Below are 18,673 nucleotides of genomic sequence, written 5' to 3'. Positions count from 1 at the left end.
ACCCTGTGCACTGTAGCTCACCAGGCTCCTCTGTCCATGGGATTATCCAGGCAAGAATAATGCAGTGGGTTGGCATACTCTCCTCCAGGGAATCTTACTGACCCAGGGATGGAACCTGTGTCTCTTGCATCTCCTGCATTGGCAGATGGATTCTTTTACTGCTGAGCCACCAGGGAAGCCCAGTAAATATATACAGAATGAATAAATGAATGAAGAATGAATGAATTATCTTAGACCAATCAATATTCATCAGTTAGTACTGAAGATATGCATATGAATCACATAGGTTCAGATATTGAAAAACAGTTTTCTTTTTGCAAGGTGAGGGTGACTTATAATGAGTAGATAGTTGGCATTGTGTGTCATAGGATACAAAGAGTCAGTTTACTGAAGAGAAAATATGGGCTTCAGATGGTAAAGAATCTGTCTGCAATGATTCTTCAAACAGGGTTCTATTCCTGGATCAGGAAGATCCCCTGAAGAAGGGAATGGCTACCCACTCCAGTATTCTTGCCTGGACAATTCCATATGTAGTCAATAAATACATAAAAAGATAATCAGACAAATGAAATTAAATACCAGTGATATACTATGTGTCATCAGATTGACAGAAATAGAAAAAAGAGACTATCTAATGCTGAAGAAGATGAGGGGAAATGAGCATTCTTATATGCTGCTAATGGGAGAGTGAATTCTGACAACTTTTTTGAAAGTTATCAGATAGTATCTATTGAAATAGAATATACAATTTTTTTAAACCCGACAATTCACTTTTGGAAATCTAACAGCAACAAAAGCAACAATATAAAGGATATTTATTGCAACACTTTTTGGTATTAAAATTTTCAAATAATTTGTGTGCTCATTAATAGGCATATGGGTATAAATAATTATAGTATATTAGGTATACTATATGCAGCTATTAACAGAAATCTGAAGGAAGGTCTGTGCACTGTTGTGAAAGTAAATTGGAAAGTAATGTATATAGCATTCTCCAATTTTTCTAACAACTATAGAATATATGTTCAATCTACATATATGTGTATATGTTTGAAGAAATATAAAAAATATATAGAAGTTATTAATCTTAGGGAGGTGGGAATGATAAGTTTTGTTTTATTAATTTTCCCCAATGATCTCAGTATTATCCCATTAGTTTTAATGAATATTACCATGCTTATTATTTTAAAAATTTAATAAAATAAATTTGAAAAGAAAATTATCCAGATATCAGAATACAGTAAGCTAAGCATGACCATCAAAGTAACTTAGTTACTAAACAAAACAGTGAGGTGTGAGTCAGTGTAAATAAGAATATTGTATAAGAAAGAATGAATGACAGGGACTTAAGTGGCTAAGATTCTGTGCTTCCAAAACAGAGGCCCAGGTTCAATCCTTAGTGGGGGAACTAGATCCCACATGCCACAATTGAAAAAGAAAGAAAGAATTAGAATGCTGCAGAGCAGATCCTGGGTCCCCCATATGGTGACTAAGACCCATCATAGCCAAATAAACAAATAAATATTATTTAAAATGACTAAAATCTTAAAAAAAGGAATTAGATCTTTCTATTGTGACATTTTGTGAAACCACAAATTAATCTTTTTCGAGAAATAGTGTCCACTTCCAGGCTTTACAATTTTAGAGATATGTGAAGAACTCAGAGAAGACAGCTGTATTATGAAATTTAGATTATTGGACATATAAAATGAGGCTAATAGTAGACCTAAAGTAATGACATCTAGAATAAGACTAATACTATTCACATCTAATTGAATACTTATTGTAGGTTTGTAATAGCAAGGGATGTTTTTGGTTATAGTGTCTTAAGCAGTGAAAAAAATTACTTATTTCATATAATAATGTCTGGATCTTGAAATTTAGGGCTTTCATAGAAGTGCAGTGATGTTGCTAAAGTCTTAGACTCTTTCTATTCTTTTGCCCTACCTTTCTCATTATTCAATGAACATTTATTCATTTTACAAATATTTATAGGGTACTATGAATTTCTGAATTACCTTTCCATCTTTGTATGTATTGTCTCATGATTGTTAGATGGTTTTTGCCACTCTAGGTTCACAGCTACATTTAAAAACAGAAAGCTAGGAGGTGGAGTGACAAAAGATCTGTTTGTCAGGAAGCTCTATCCTTTCATTTAGGGGAAGAAAGCTTTCTCAGAAGCACTAGAAAGTAGAATGACAAGTAAAGAAAAGTGAGCCTTTTAGACAATCATTTTAGAAGTTCCAACATCTGACTGATAGCCATTCCAGAAATAGAGGATGCAAAATGGAGTAGAGTAGAAAAAGAAATAATACTAGAAAAGTATCCAGAATTCAAGGTCATGAATTTTTCAGACTGAAAGAACATCTGAGTGCCCAGGACAATGATCCACATCAAGGTACATTATTGTAAAATTTTCAATCAATAAAGATATAGATATGATTACAAAAGCTTCCAGAGAGGAAAAAAAATAGGTTCTGTAGAATAACGAAACAGACATTTCAATAGTAACACTGATGTCTAGGGTACATTGGAGCAATGCTTACAAAATTCTGAGTGAAAATGATTTCAACTTCGAATTCTGTAGATAATCAAACTATTAACTGAATAAGAGAGAGATTTTCAGATATGCAACAACTTAAATTTACTTCTCATGTATCCTTTTTATTAAAGAAGTTACTAGAGAATGTGCTTTAATAAAATAAGTAAACCAAGAAAAAGGAAAATTAGGAGCCCAACATAAGAAAGCATAAAGGCAAATACAAGGATGACTTATGTAAAGGCATAGAGAGCCTATGTCTGAATTTGAGCTGAAAGACAGAGTTTCTGTATTATTCAGGGTTCTCCAGAGAAATAGAACCAACGGGAAGTGTATAAATACAAAAAGAGATTTATTATAAGGAATTAACTTACATAACTTACGCTTGTGCGCTGCCGCAGCCGCCCACGCCACCATGCTTGAGCTACCCCACGCTGGAGGTCAGGGGCGGCAGCCGGGAGGAGTTACCCCACGTTCAAGGACCGGTGGCTGTGCGGGCGCAGGAGGGCCTAGAGGAGCTATTCCACGTTCAAGGTCAGGAGGGGTGGTGGTGAGGAGATACCCCTTGTCCAAAGTAAGGAGCAGCGGCTGCGCTTTGCTGGAGCAGCCTTGAAGAGATACCCCACGTCCAAGGTAAGTGAAACCCAAGTAAGACGGTGGGTGTTGCAAGAGGGCATCAGGGCGCAGACACACTGAATCCATAATCACAGAAAACTAGTCAATCTAATCACACTAGGACCACAGCCTGGTCTAACTCAATGAAACCAAGCCATGCCCTGTGGGGCAACCCAAGATGGGTGGGTCATGGTGGAGAGGTCTGACAGAATGTGGTCCACTGGAGAAGGGAATGGCAAACCACTTCAGTATTCTTGCCTTGAGAACCCCATGAACAGTATGAAAAGGCAAAATGATAGGATACTGAAAGAGGAACTCCCCAGGTCAGTAGCTCCCCAATATGCTACTGGAGATCAGAGGAGAAATAACTCCAGAAAGAATGAAGGAATGGAGCCAAAGCAAAACAATACCCAGCTGTGGATGTGACTGGTGATAGAAGCAAGGTCCGATGCTGTAAAGAGCAATATTGCATAGCAACCTGGAATGTTAGGTCCATGAATCAAGGTAAATTGGAAGTGGTCAAACAGGAGATGACAAGAGTGAACGTCGACATTCTAGGAATCAGCGAACTGAAATGGACTGGAATGGGTGAATTTAACTCAGATGACCATTATATCTACTACTGGGGGCATGAATCCCTTAGAAGAAATGGAGTAGCCATCATGGACAACAAAAGAGTCTGAAATGCAGTACTTGGATGCAATCTAAAAAACGACAGAATGATCTCTGTTCGTTTCCAAGGCAAACCATTCAATATCATGGTAATCCAAACCTATGCCCCAACCAGTAACGCTGAGGAAGCTGAAGTTGCATGGTTCTATGAAGACCTACAAGACCTTTTAGAACTAACACCCAAAAAAGATGTCCTTTTCATTATAGGAGACTGGAATGCAAAAGTAGGAAGTCAAGAAACATCTGGAGTAACAGGCAAATTTGGCCTTGGAATACGGAATGAAGCAGGACAAAGGCTGATAGAGTTTTGCCAAGAGAATGCACTGGTCATAGCAAACACCCTCTTCCAACAACACAAGAGAAGACTCTACACATGGACATCACCAGATGGTCAACACCAAAATCAGATTGATTATATTCTTTGCAGCCAAAGATGGAGAAGCTCTATACAGTCAGCAAAAACAAGACTGGGAGCTGACTGTGGCTCAGATCATGAACTCTTTATTGCCAAATTCAGACTTAAATAGAAGAAAGGGAAAACCACTAGACCATTCAGGTATGACCTAAATCAAATCCCTTATGATTTTACAGTGGAAGTGAGAAATAGATTTAAGGGACTAGATCTGATAGATAGAGTGCCCTATGAACTATGGACTGAGGTTTGTGATATTGTACAGGAGACAGGAATCAAGACCATCCCCATGGAAAAGAAATGCAAAAAAGCAAAATGGCTGTCTGGGGACACCTTACAAATAGCTGCGAAAAGAAGAAAAGTGAAAAGCAAAGGAGAAAAGGAAAGATATAAGCATCTGAATGCAGAGTTCCAAAGAATAGCAAGAAGAGGTAAGAAAGACTTCCTCAGCGATCAATGCAAAGAAATAGAGGAAAACAACAGAATGGGAAAGACTAGAGACCTCTTCAAGAAAATTAGAGATACCAAGGGAACATTTCATGCAAAGATGGGCTTGATAAAGGGAAGAAATGGTATGGACCTAACAGAAGCAGAAGATATTAAGAAGAGGTGGCAAGAATACACAGAAGAACTGTACAAAAAAGATCTTCACGACCCAGATAATCACGATGGTGTGATCACTGACCTAGAGCCAGACATCCTGGAATGTGAAGTCAAGTGGGCCTTAGAAAGCATCACTATGAACAAAGCTAGTGGAGGTGATGGAATTCCAGTTGAGCTGTTTCAAATCCTGAAAGGTGATGCTGTGAAAGTGCTGCACTCAATATGCCAGCAAATTTGGAAAACTCAGCAGTGGCCACAGGACTGGAAAAGGTCAGTTTTCATTCCAATCCCAAAGAAAGGCAATGCCAAAGAATGCTCAAACTACCGCACAATTGCACTCATCTCACACACTAGTAAAGTAATGCTCAAAATTCTCCAAGCCAGGCTTCAGCAATATGTGAACAGTGAACTTCCAGATGTTCAAGCTGGTTTTAGAAAAGGCAGAGGAACTAGAGATCAAATTGCCAACATCTGCTGGATCATGGAAAAAGCAAGAGAGTTCCAGAGAAACATCTATTTCTGCTTTATTGACTATGCCAAAGCCTTTGACTGTGTGGATCACGATCAACTGTGGAAAATTCTGAAAGAGATGGGAATACCAGACCCCTTGACCTGCCTCTTGAGAAACCTGTATGCAGGGCAGGAAGCAACAGTTAGAACTGGACATGGAACAACAGACTGGTTCCAAATAGGAAAAGGAGTACGTCAAGGCTGTATATTGTCACCCTCTTATTTAATTTCTGTGCAGAGTACATCATGAGAAATGCTGGGCTGGAAGAAACACAAGCTGGAATCAAGATTGCTGGGAGAAATATCAATAACCTCAGATATGCAGATGATACCACCCTTATGGCAGAAAGTGAAGAAGAACTAAAAAGCTTCTTGATGAAAGTGAAAGAGGAGAGTGAAAAAGTTGGCTTGAAGCTCAATATTCAGAAAATGAAGATCATGGCATCTGGTCCCATCACTTCATGGGAAATAGATGGGGAAACAGTGGAAACAGTGTCAGACTTTATTTTGGGGCTCCAAAATCACTGCAGATGGTGATATCAGCCATGAAATTAAAAGACGCTTACTCCTTGAAAGGAAAGTTATGACCAACCTAGATAGCATATTGAAAAGCAGAGACATTACATTGCCTACAAAGTTTCGTCTAGTCAAGGCTATGGTTTTTCCAGTGGTCATGTATGGATGTGATAGTTGGACTGTGAAGAAAGCTGAGCACAGAAGAGTTGATGCTTTTGAACTGTGGTGTTGGAGAACTCTTGAGAGTCCCTTGGACTGCAAGGTGATCCAACCAGTCCATTCTAAAGGAGATCAGCCCTGGGTGTTCTTTGGACTGAATGATCCTAAAGCTGAAACTCCAGTACTTTGGCCACCTCATGTGAAGAGTTGACTCATTGGAAAAGACTCTGATGCTGGGAGGGATTGGGGGCAGGAGGAGAAGGGGATGACGGAGGATGAGATGGCTGGATGGCATCACTGACTTGATGGACGTGAATTTTATTGAACTCCAGGAGTTGGTGATGGACAGGGAGTCCTGGTGTGCTGTGATTTATGGAGTCACAAAGAGTCAGACATGACTGAGCGACTGAACTGAACTGAACTGAACTGAACTTACATGATTACAGAGGCTGAAAATGTGCAGGTTGGCCTGGCAGGGTGGAGACCCATGAGACTGATGCTATGATTCTAGTCCAAAGGTTATTAAGTTGGAGACCCAGAAAGGCTGACGTTCTAGTTCAAGTCTGAAGTCTGTCTGCAGGAGACTTCTCTGTTACTTAGAGGAAGGTCAGTCTTTTTGTTCTATTCAGGTCTTCAGCACGTTGGATGAGGCTTACCCACATAATGGAGGGCAATTTGCTTCACTCGAAGTTTGTAGTTCAGTTTCTCAGTCATGTCCAACTCAATGCAATCCCATGGACTGCAGCAAGCCAAGATTCTGCAAGCTTCTGTCCTTCATTTTCTCAAACTCATGTCAACTGAGTCAATGATGCCATCCAAGCAGCTCATCTCATCCCAAAACACCTTCATAGAAGCACCTAGAAAAATGTTCAAGCAATTATCTGGACACTGTGGCAGAGGAAAGTCAATACATAAAAGTAACCATTAGTTTCCAAAAAAATGTTAACTTGATATATTTGACAATTTGGAAAAAACAATGCTTATGGGTGAAAACATGTGGAAAAAGTGATAATAGTTCCATAAAACTAAGTGAATTATTGTAAATAGGCTTTTAATAAGGAAGAACAAATATATATAAAAGAAATGACATTTATTTATAGTATACTACTTGGCTCAGTCATAAACAAGATTTACTTTGTGTGATAATATAAGCCTTGGCTTGATTTAAAGTCAGTGAGTTGTTTAATTATTTATTTTGGGAGGATGGGAGAAATGATACCTATGAATTAAATATTCACCTACCAAAATAAGATGATAAAGAATGATTAACTTTTAAATTAAAAAGTAGTTTATGTACAAGGCTTACATATAGTTATAAGCACATTAGTTAGAAATGTACAATTAAATACTAAAAGATTTGAATACATAAAGACTTGAAAGTTATTGTCTTTGGGTCTTGTGAATGGGATGAGGAAGGTTGTGCCAGAGATCCATTGTTTTATAATATAAGCTTTTTAGTAAAATTCTATTTTTTTACCCTTTTAAAGCATTACTTTAACAAAAAATTTAATTAAAAATAAAAATCAAGGTATGTATAAGATGATCTAGCAATGCTCCTTTCAGTGATTGTCATAAAGAAATGAAGACATGTATATTGTTAGGTCCTAAAAGAATCAGGTCCTGGACAAAAAAGGAGTCATATCATATGATTTCACACAGGTTTAAAAGAAGTGTGAAGATTTCTGTCTTTCTTTCTGATTGTATTTCATTGGAATCTCTGTGTATAGGTATTCTTAGGATGTCTGCTATGGAAAGATACTTTTATTTTCTGTATATGTAGAGGTAATAATTAGGTTGTTGAAATGACTTAGAATGAAGGATTCTTAATAGATGTGTCAAAGGGCACTAGAAACTTGGTAATCTGAAAAAATTCTGCAGTTGAATGATTTGTATAAATTATTTTAGAAACTGATTTATTCAATTATATGCAGGTATCTTGTTGGGGTAGTGTCTGTCTATACATAGTAAACAAAAAACTGTAATATTAAGACAATTTGTTCTTCTAGGTCATTTTTGCATACAGCTCTATACTGTCTGGAAAATTGAGATAGTATTCCCACTAATTCTAGGTTGTATTTACTTTTTGTGACATATGAACAACTGTGCATTTCAATGTATCTGATGTATCTTTGGACTTCTCTGGTGGCTTAGATGGTAAAGCATCTGTGTACAATGTGAGAGACCTGGGTTCGATCCCTGGGTTGGGAAGATTCCCTGGAGAAGGAAATGGCAACCCACTCCATCCAGTACTCTTGCCTTGAAAATCCCATGGACAGAGGAGCTTGGTGCAGGCTACTGTCCATGGGGTCGCAAAGAGTAGGCACGACTGAGTATCTTTCAGTGCATCTGTTGAATGACTTGTCATGATTGTGAACTGTGGGATAATGGAATCCAGAGGCCATGATTCTTTTTTCTTACTCTTCTTCGATCTTAGTACCCAGGCCTTGCATGCTGGATGTAGCTCAGATAAATTGTTCTTAGTTCTTTCATTTTAGGATTTTTGATTTATTTAAGGGCACTCCAAAATAATTGTAAGCAGTACTTGAGCACTCTGTATGTAACTGTAAAGCTGTAGAATATTGGCTGTTGTATTACTTACTCTGTGTGTGAATTGCAAACAGACCAAAAACAAGTTTGCTAACTATGGGACATATGTTATTAGAGTTTCCAAGGTGAAATATTGTACATGTTGGTAGAAAAAAAATTTAGATTGTATGCTGTTCCAAATATAGTCACACAGATGAAAGCAGAATGAAAAAGTTCACATTTCAGGTGCTCTGATTTCTCAAATGATAAAAGGGAAATAGTATATTAAATAACTATGCAGAAAGTGGTGACTGAGGTGGCTCAAATAAAATTAAGGCAAGAAAAGGTTAATGGAATTGATAAGAAACGAGCAAGCTCTGTAACATACTCTCTGGATCAGACCAATATGTCCTTATTCCAGGAAAGGTAGGTTGGTACTTGATTTTCCTATTCTTGTATTTGGAAAAATAAAAAAATTGCTGACATTTTGAGTCAAAAGATTAAAAACTAAAACAATTATATTGATTACCTATCCCACATGTATACAGTTTTACAGATATTAAATGTAATTAATTTATTTTGGTGAAAATTTTGAGCATATCTTGCAATAGTTTTTCCACTGCTGATGATTACACTGTATTCCACTTCCTGCCACCCAGAAGTCATTGCAATTTTCCCTATTATACCCAGACAGATAATATATGCTCATAAGGAAATATCGGTGACAAAATGGTCTCTTAATGATTTTACAAAATTGTTTCTTAAACATTAATGGATAAAATGTTATTTTAAAAATACTTTGAAAACAGAATGTAAGCAAAAACAATGGCATCTTACACATTTAAAACAGATAAGAGATTTTGCACTAGTATTGATTTTGAACACTGAAATCATTTAATAGTTTTCTCCCTATTGTATAGTATGTTAAGCCTGAGTTTTAAGAGTAGGTTAGGTAATACAAGTCTGTTGATGATTTTAACAATCTTTAAACTAACCATAATAATTTGCTAGTTTAAGGTAGTTTCTTTATTCTTTGTGTTTAAGTATCATAGACCTAATTCAAGTTGTAGTGTTCATGTAAATAATCAACTTACATTAAAAATTTTTTAATTGAATAAAGTCAAATACATGAACATATTTCATACTTTATTATATCTGGAAGATAATTCAAGCTTCACAGTAAAATACATTCAATTTTAATAATATTCACATAAATAAATGCCTATGGATTACCAAATATTTAATAAAATTTTAAGGATAAATAATTATCTTCTGTTGTATTCTTCATATTAAACAAAATTTTAATTATAAATGTAAATATTTTAATATATTTAGGATTTTTTCTCATTAGATATTTTTGCTCAGTTTTTGTCATTCAAGTAGTCTTACATATTGTAACTGCTGTAATATTATGCCTGCCTTCTTTCTTTGTTCCAAAAATATATTTTCCATTTTGACTGATTAGAAAATGTCAGGAGTAAATTTATAAAATAGCACATATGGGCAATAGAAACACTATATTTCTATTATTTGTTAAGTTATATTTATTCTCTGTTGAATATGAACAAGAAACAACATGGCCAATAACCACAATTTGACTTTATCTAAAGTATCTGTGCATTGCATGCTTATGCATGATCAGTTGCTCAATTGTGTCTGACTCTTTGTGATCCCATAGACTGTAGTCCTCCAAGCTCCTATGTCCATGGAATTTTCCAGGCAGGAATACTGGAGGAGGTTGCCATTTCCTCTTCCAGGGGATCTTCCCAACCCAGGGATCAAACCCACATCTCCTGCATTAACAGGTGGATTCTTTATCACTGAGCAACCTGGAAAGTCCAAAGTGTCTGTAGTACATACCAAATATACAGTTACTATGCTGAAGGCAGGAGACAAATGCTTCATGAAGAAGACTTATTATTAAGGTTGTTTTCATTAAATAGTAATACCCAAACTAATATTTAAAAAAATTAAACATTTAAAAAAGTACCTAGCTTGGTGCTTGTTTCTAGAAATAATAGTATATCAAAATCAATTAAACATTAAACAGTAGTTACATTTTGTGGGTTTGTTTTTTTTTTTTGTAGTATAGGCCCATGATTTTGACATATAACTTAAAACATTCATTTGACATTTTTCAATAAATTGCTGGATAATGCTGTTATTGCCTTGCAGGGTCACATGGTTTTTAGTTTTATCACTGGATTTTCTCACAATGGTGATGTAGTGGTTAATAGGTTGGTCTTCCCTTGTGTAGACAGCTAACACCTGGCTTACTTAGACTAACATTTTCATACCAATAAGTAAAAGTTGGTAGGATAGACTGGCTAATGCACAGATCTTATGCTGTAGTTATAGTGTTAAGAAGTCCTTGTTATTATGAATGTGCATTATGAGTACATTGTACACAGTCCTGGTATGCAAATGTGTAGCATTCAGAGAAGTGAAATAATTCTGTGTTATTATTATCTTTGTAAATTACATCTTAAGAGTTTTTGAGGACTTTATGAAGGCAGTTTTCTATAGTCACAGTCATACAGTATGTGCAGCACAAAGTGTTTTCTTTCACTATTAACAATAACTGAGCCAATGAAAATGCTTTTTAAATATACACCCGGCAAGCAGTTATCTGGCTCTTCGTTCTTACTATCCACAAACCATCTTTTATCGCCTTTAAAGACAGCATATGAAACAGCTTTGTAAACATCTGTTTTTCATTGTTAATTGTCAGGAAAACTGGGGATTTAAAAGCTTCTTTGCAATCCTCTTAATCCTATCAAGAAAAATAAGTTGTATATGTTTATCTTTTCTTCCTTGGATTGTTTCTTTATCATTTAAAAAAAAATACACACATACTGCCTTCATTTATTTTCTAAAAAATCACTTTTAAGAATACAATATTTTTTAGCTAGTTTGAGAACATTGCCTTGTAGAAATTCATTGAAATTATTAGCAACACAGGCTATATTATACCTAAAAAAGATGCATAATAAATATAGATTTAAATATAGTATGCCTTTTCAAATTATTTTCAGAGTTCTCTTGGGCATATTCCATTTCGAAATGTGCATTGATAGAAAATACAAGGAAAAGATATTTGTTAGCGAATGAGCAGATAATTTAGAGCTCCAAATCTCTTGCCATATTTATTCTTTATAAAATGTATTCTTTATTTATAGTTTTTTTTTCTGTTCCAATAATCAAGCCCTTAATGTCAATGGAATATTTCTGGCAGTGATACAATAAGACTTTTGCAATAATACATTGTGTCTTATTTCTAAATGAAAGGGATCTCTTGTAATAATTACTTTAAAAATATTAAAATTCTGCTCTAGTCGTTTTTAATTTATAATGTAAAAGCAAATGCACCTATCTCTTGAGAACAGAAAGAACACTCATAATTTAATAATTAAGTAACATGTAGTAATCAATAATTTTTGTTATCCATAAATAAACCTAAGTAGGAAGAGCATGGAATACTAAGAGAAGTAGCTGATTTTTACTGAAACTTTTTCTTTCAGAATGTATCCATTTTAAAATATCTTATAACCTTATCTAAACTGCTATCCTTTCAGGCTATTAGAATGCATTGTGGATTTTTCTTTTTTAAAAGGTTTGTACTTTATTAGTTTCTAAACTAGTATAAATTGGAAACTTACTACTCACTATTTATATTGCTTTTCAAACTTATATTGAAGTGATGTAGAACTAGGCCTTATCACTACATATAAAATTAATCAAAATGACATATTGTTGCAGTTTCTATGGTAACCATATCATGATGCTGATGCTCTTAAAAATTTATAAACTATAATCTGAAATATGCTAATTCTAGTGAACATAGTTAACACTTATTTGCTTAATATTCAGTTTAGTATTAAACTTCATCAACTTTGAAAGTAGGTTGATAACATATTGAATATAATTAAAAAAGGCTTTGTGTTGAGCTCTTGAGTTTAAATGTTTTCTCCAGAAGCCTACTATTCTAGAACTTTAAGTACGAATAAGTGAAGCTTTTCTCTCATTATTGTCTTAAACAGACATGAATTAACATGAGGATGATCATTGTTGCATATTCTCAATATTGTTGTCTGTTCCTGTCCCCTCACTTTAAAAACAAAACGTTCAAACCTCATGCAAAACATCTTGATGAAAACTTAAAAATTCAATAAAATCCAATGAGTTATTTCAGTAATAGTAAACATTCAGATACTTGGAACACTGAATTATATTTTAACTTTCATTTGCTTGCCTTTTGATAGATAATATCTTTATCTTATATGTACAATTATGCTACATGTTAGAGACATAAAACATAGAAAGGTATAGAATAATTTTGCATAGCAATTACAGATCAATTTGAAGTTATGAAGTTTCTTTTAGAACTCATTTAAAATTAAAATATATAAAATATGTTATTTGGAATTGGTTTATAACTGTAGATTCTGTTTCTAAATAAAGCTTTTAAAAGATATATCTTTTGATAAGTTAGAAAAGCTTTTAGAAATGTGATAGCCTGTTGGTTTATAAAAATGTCTGAGGTAGCTTAAATAGTATATGCCAAATAAAATGAACCATCATGTGTAACTATCAAATGTACTTATATTGAACAGAATATTTCTGCTGACATGTGGTAAAAATTTTTTTAAATATATGTACAAAAGGCTTATAACTAACATTTATTAAATTAGAAAAGTGCAAAAGATAGATCCTCAGTTAACACACTTTGTAATTATTTGCTTTGCACATATTAGACACTCAATAAATATTTAATTTGTGAATTAAAAATGTATAAAACAGCAAAAGTCTTCAATGTAACTGTGATATTTAAAAATGCACACACACACAGAAATCCTCTATTTAGAAATAGTAAAATCAGCAATCTGGGATTTGAAAGAAAGATTTCTAAATAACAAATTTTAGAAAATTATATAATTTAGGCAAATTCAGCTTTTTAAAACAATGCTAATACATACAGAAAGCATAAAATTTCTAAGGTAAATGATCAAACTTTTAAAGACTAGTAACATTAGCAAATTGTTCTGTTATTTGATATTTATCAGTGAGCAATTTTACAGCATTATTTTTGTGTCCTTTGCTTGTCTTTTATTAGGCATTGGAATAAATCTATATGATTTATCAGATGTTTCTAGTATGGCTAAATGTGTAATGAATAGAGTGGTAGTCATCTTAGTGAATTGTAAACCTCAGATTTGGGAAGAGGTAAATGTTTCTTTAAGTAGAGAGTGGCACATATGAAGGAATGTAAATGCTTTAATAATATTACCTGATGATGAAAAGGTGACATGTTACCTTAGAAGAATGCTATCATATGGGATATGTTGAATTTTAGTGAATAAATTTATTTCTGTGTTTGATTTATTTTATCATTACTCTTTATCATATGATTACTCTTTATTTTTCGTCTCTGTGATTTTTATAATTTTCATCCCTACCTATATAATTATCTAGATCACTTTTAGTTAGAAAAACAATTCTATGTATCTTTATAAGACAAACATTTGGATAACTGATAAATATTTCACTTTTCATATGGATGTTTTATTGATATTAGTTTTGGCAGCCTTAAGCTATAAAAGTTATTACTTTAATAATTTTTTTCATATAGCATTTCAAAAATATTAGGTTTGGCATTTTAAAATATTAGGTCTGATGTGTATTTTGGGGGGAATTGATAGAGGTTTATAATTTTTTGGTTTCTACCACATTCCTTTATATGGTGGCTTTATTTCACTATATTTTGCCATTGATACTCTGTAGTAAAATGAAATGTATATACAGAACAGTGACAACTTCTCCTATGTTATTAGGATTTGATTTAAAGATCACGGAATTGGTGCCTGACTGCACATGTGCCATGTGTTCCAGTTTTGTAGTCATTGGCCTTTGATTCTATTTTTCTTTGTGAGGTTTCTATCCAGGCTTAGTTTCTGCCAGTTACAGTAGACTTCATGTGTATATCCCTTCCATTTAAGAGATGAACTGTCAGGATTATGTATGGTAAAACCAAGGCAAAACCCCCTGAGATAAAGCTCTGGGGCATTTCTTCCATGAGGTTGGCCCACCCCATGTGACTAAGAAATGAGATGATTTGAGGGCTATTACATACTTAAGGTTTTCATAGTGGATTAAAATAGCATTACTTAGCACAGGTGTTTCTATAATTGGGATTCCCTGGGAAAATTCCATACTGTATTCCATAACACTCAGCTTTCCACACAAGTGAAGGAGCAATCCAATGTTAATTTGCTAGGTTGTGGTATGAAACAGCAGAAATGGGTCTGGCTTGGGGGCCTGTTGCTTCTCTTCTTTGAAAAGACATTTCCTGTTGTCCATCATCAGCATTAGGTCGCTGTGGTTCTCTTTATAAAATGTATTTCTGCTACTACTACTGTTCTTGTTATTCTGACCAAACTACTGAAAGGCCCCAGTCGGTATTAGCAAGGAGTGATTTATAGCCTCATATAGCACAAGATAGTTCCTGAGTGTCCTTTTTCTGGAGATAAATCAAATTATTCTTCTCGTTTTGTAAAGCATTACTATTAAACAATGTCTGTGTGCCCAAGTAACAGGGAAATTCCCAGGACAGCTTTAGGGCACATTTCACAGAAGAGATGGGACTTGCAGTGGCCTTGCAGACGTCCCCATGCCTTGGAGGCAGTGTCCAGGCACAACAAAGAACAACCACAAGTTATTTCAGAATTTAGCTAGGGTATTCTTAAGCCTGGTATCCTATAATGCAAGACGTGAATACAGGAAGAACGGTTTGCGGGAAAAGGGTTTCAATAGAGGTATGGGTGGGAAAGTTGGAAATCGCTGATATTATTAACAATCACTATTATTTTACCTAATCCATTGTTAGACAATCAGAAGGACTGTTTTCCTGAGAAATGGGTGACTATAGCGCTAAGTATGCAGTCGTCGCTGCAGACGGCCAGGTTGCCTGAGCACATCCCTCTCCTTCCTGTAGTTCTATCCTGGAATCCCCCTGCTAAGTGACCTCGGGTCTAGCTGCGTCGTTGAATCCCTTTGTTTCCGGCCCCGAGGGTAGAGAACAAGCGGGAGAGGAGCCCGTGGGAGTACGAAGTCCGAACTGAGCAGAGGTAGCCGCAAAAGGGAGCTTGGTCCTCAGACAGGACCCGAGCTACTGCTACACCTCTCCGAAGCTGCTTCCAACCCTCTGCTATTGCCCTGGGAGTTAGTGCTTGAAGTTTCAGGGCAGCAGCGCCTGCCTTGCATCTGCGGACTGGTCCCGGGTTTTGCACTTTGCTGGGAGAGTGCTCCTTCGTTCGGTTCCCTGCTATTAGTTTCAGCTAACCTGCAGTTTTAGCCCTTACTCCTCTCAACCCGGGTCTCAGAGGGCAGGCCTTGCTTTGCTCAGACCGTCCGCTTGAGAAGTGCCCTCCCTTTGCTTCTCTTTAGAGCGGTCCACAGCATTCGCCAAGACTGAGGGGCCGGTGTCCGCCGGGTTGGTCTCAACAGCCGGGAGCCGGGCGCAGTCTTCCGCTCGACCTCAAGGTGGCGACTTAGGCACGTAAACAAAGCTCGGTCAAGCCGGACGGTTGGCACCCTCGCGGTTCATCCACGTATCATCCTAGTTTTCCCGCTGCTCTCAAGCGGACTGAATTGACTGTTAAAGATTGAGTTTAGATGAAGAGTTCGGCCAGAATGGCAAAACGTGTATGTGTCTATGTGTGTGTCTGTGGGTGCGTGCCACCGCACGCACAGAGGCGGCGGGAGGTGGTATTGAGTGGAAACTCTCGGCGGAACCCGTTTGGGACGCCGAGATTCTCCTCTGCATCACCTGAGCTCTCAGGATAGGCGACCCGGCAGGCTGGGTCTTCCGGACCATTGTGCAGCCCGAGATGCCGCGACCAGGGTGCAACAGCAGAGGGACAGAGGGTCTGGTGGCTGTCGCCAGCGGTAAAAGATTTGCTAATCTCGTTTCAATGACGCCCACAATTTATGAGTGGAGAGACCTGGAAAAGAAAGCCTTATGTCGTGCTGTGTCCTTCTCTAGGGTGCATGCTGGCTGACCCGATTGGGAGAGGTCCCTGCCGGTGGGTAAGAGAGACACACAGACAGCAAAAGGATAAACGTGCGAGAGTCACGTAATCTTACCTCCGGGATGAAAAGACACGGTTCCTAGAACTGAGATTTCCAAGTCAGTGTGCATCCCAGCTGTTTCTCCCGTAGGCTCTTTCCTGTCTAAAACAGCTTTATGAGTAACTTGGATAAGGCTTGAGCTGCACCCCTCCTTTTATCCTCCCCCTTTTTTTTCTTTCCAGACATTCCCTAAACTCAACCCAGGGCAAATCCAGAAGTCGGTACAGTACAGAGCTTCCATTCAGTCATGGGGAGAAAAAATCCCTTTTACAGTTTCTCTTAGGCAGATGGAAGAAGTAGATGATTACGGGACTTGGAGGAGTGCATGGGGATGGCATGTGATGTTGGTGGCAGGGAATCGCGGTTTTTCTTAGGTTCTGGTGCTGCAGGTAATGTTCCCAGATTCCAGCTGCTCTCAAGTCGAGCTTCGGTGGTGGCCGGTGAGAGTGGAGAGCGATCCTCGATCCTCGTCTAATTAGAGAGGAGCGGAGGAGGGTGGAGTGGCGGAGAAACTGACCCTGGACAGGCTCCACGGACACATTGTCTTGGTTCATGTTTGTGCCCGCTCTGTGCTGCTGCCTTTGGGAGCCTTTTCAGCAGGGTAGTACGCCCGAGGTGCTTTCTCCCCTTCTTTTCCCCCCCTTTTAAAAATGTGTTTAAAGATAAGTGAATATCCTTCTAAAACAAGTTAAAATCTTTCTCTGACTTTCCATTTGAGATGTCAAAAGGATTCAATAAATGAAACTTTATTTGACCGGGGCGTTTACCCAGAGACTTAACGACATCTCGGGTCTTTGGCCTTATTCTAATTCCATGGTGGTAATTACCCTTCGTTTCTTTAAGTGCAATAGATTTATTGCCTTAGAGACTATGCACAGTTTGATTGAATTATTCATTTTTTTTTCTTTGGTGTAGACTGCATCTGGGGACTCTGATGTGACGTGTAGATTTTTTTTTTTTTCAGGAACAAAGGGAATGTGGAAATGAAAGAGAGAGGGAGAGAGAGGCTGGCAGATGTAATGAGACGCGGTGAAGGTGTACGCAGACTGGCACTCCCACTCCTCCCTTCTGCTCTCACTGCAGCCCTGGGTAACTCGCAGGCTAACACAAACAGCTTTTCTCCCGCAGCCTGCCCTCTGTCACTGTAAGTACATCAGCCTTCTCTTATCAGCATGCAGATTCCAGCCACGCAGTCCCCTAGACTCGGCTTTGCACCTTAGACAGCAGGAGAACATTTAAAAATTAACTTTCCTAAGCCAGGAAAGACATGTCTGTAAAACTTATTTTTGATTTATCTTTATTTTTCTTTGAAAAAAGTTCATGCATTTTTACCACTTTTCCCACCTCCTTTGTGGCGGTGCTGCTGCTGCTACTGTCGCTACCGCTGTGGTCTTCCCAATATGATGATGCGCAGATTCAAATGAAATTTAATGTTATTCTCTATCCATTTAAAGTCCAGGGACAATGCCTGGTCCTTTTGCAAAATGACGTCTTAAAGAACGCAGAGCATTATTCACAGTTTGCTTTTTTGCTTTTGTTGTTGAAACACGAGTTCCGACCTCTTTGAGGCAGAGTCCCAAGGGCACTGTTATTTGGGAGTTCGGGTTATTTGGTTACACCAAACTTAAATGAAGTGCGATGGGCTGCTGGAGTCGTTGGTGTGTTTGTTATTCCTGTTTAAGGAAATCAATTGCTAAAAGTTTTCTCTGGGCTGTAATTAAAGTTTCCAACTTCTTCCTTTTTGGCTTTTTATACTCTTTCACTTATTCTTCGTTTCAGTAAAAGTTCTCATTCTCCGTGTTTTGGAAGACATTTATATTGGTACTATTTATACAGTACCTATAAAGCCCTTCCTCAAAGAAGTTAGAAACCTTAGGATGAAGTCATGTAGATCTGAATTGTCCTCCCGGCTGGTGTAAGGAGACTTTCAAGGCGAGAATACGAGTCTTTAACAGTCGTTTTGATTTTTGCGTGGGTGCTTTAAATATTAACTT

Source organism: Bubalus bubalis, chromosome 16 (assembly GCF_019923935.1).
Source record: "Bubalus bubalis isolate 160015118507 breed Murrah chromosome 16, NDDB_SH_1, whole genome shotgun sequence".
Lineage (NCBI taxonomy): Eukaryota > Metazoa > Chordata > Mammalia > Artiodactyla > Bovidae > Bubalus > Bubalus bubalis.
The sequence above is the reverse complement of the archived record's forward strand: the minus strand, read 5'-3'. Positions refer to the sequence as shown.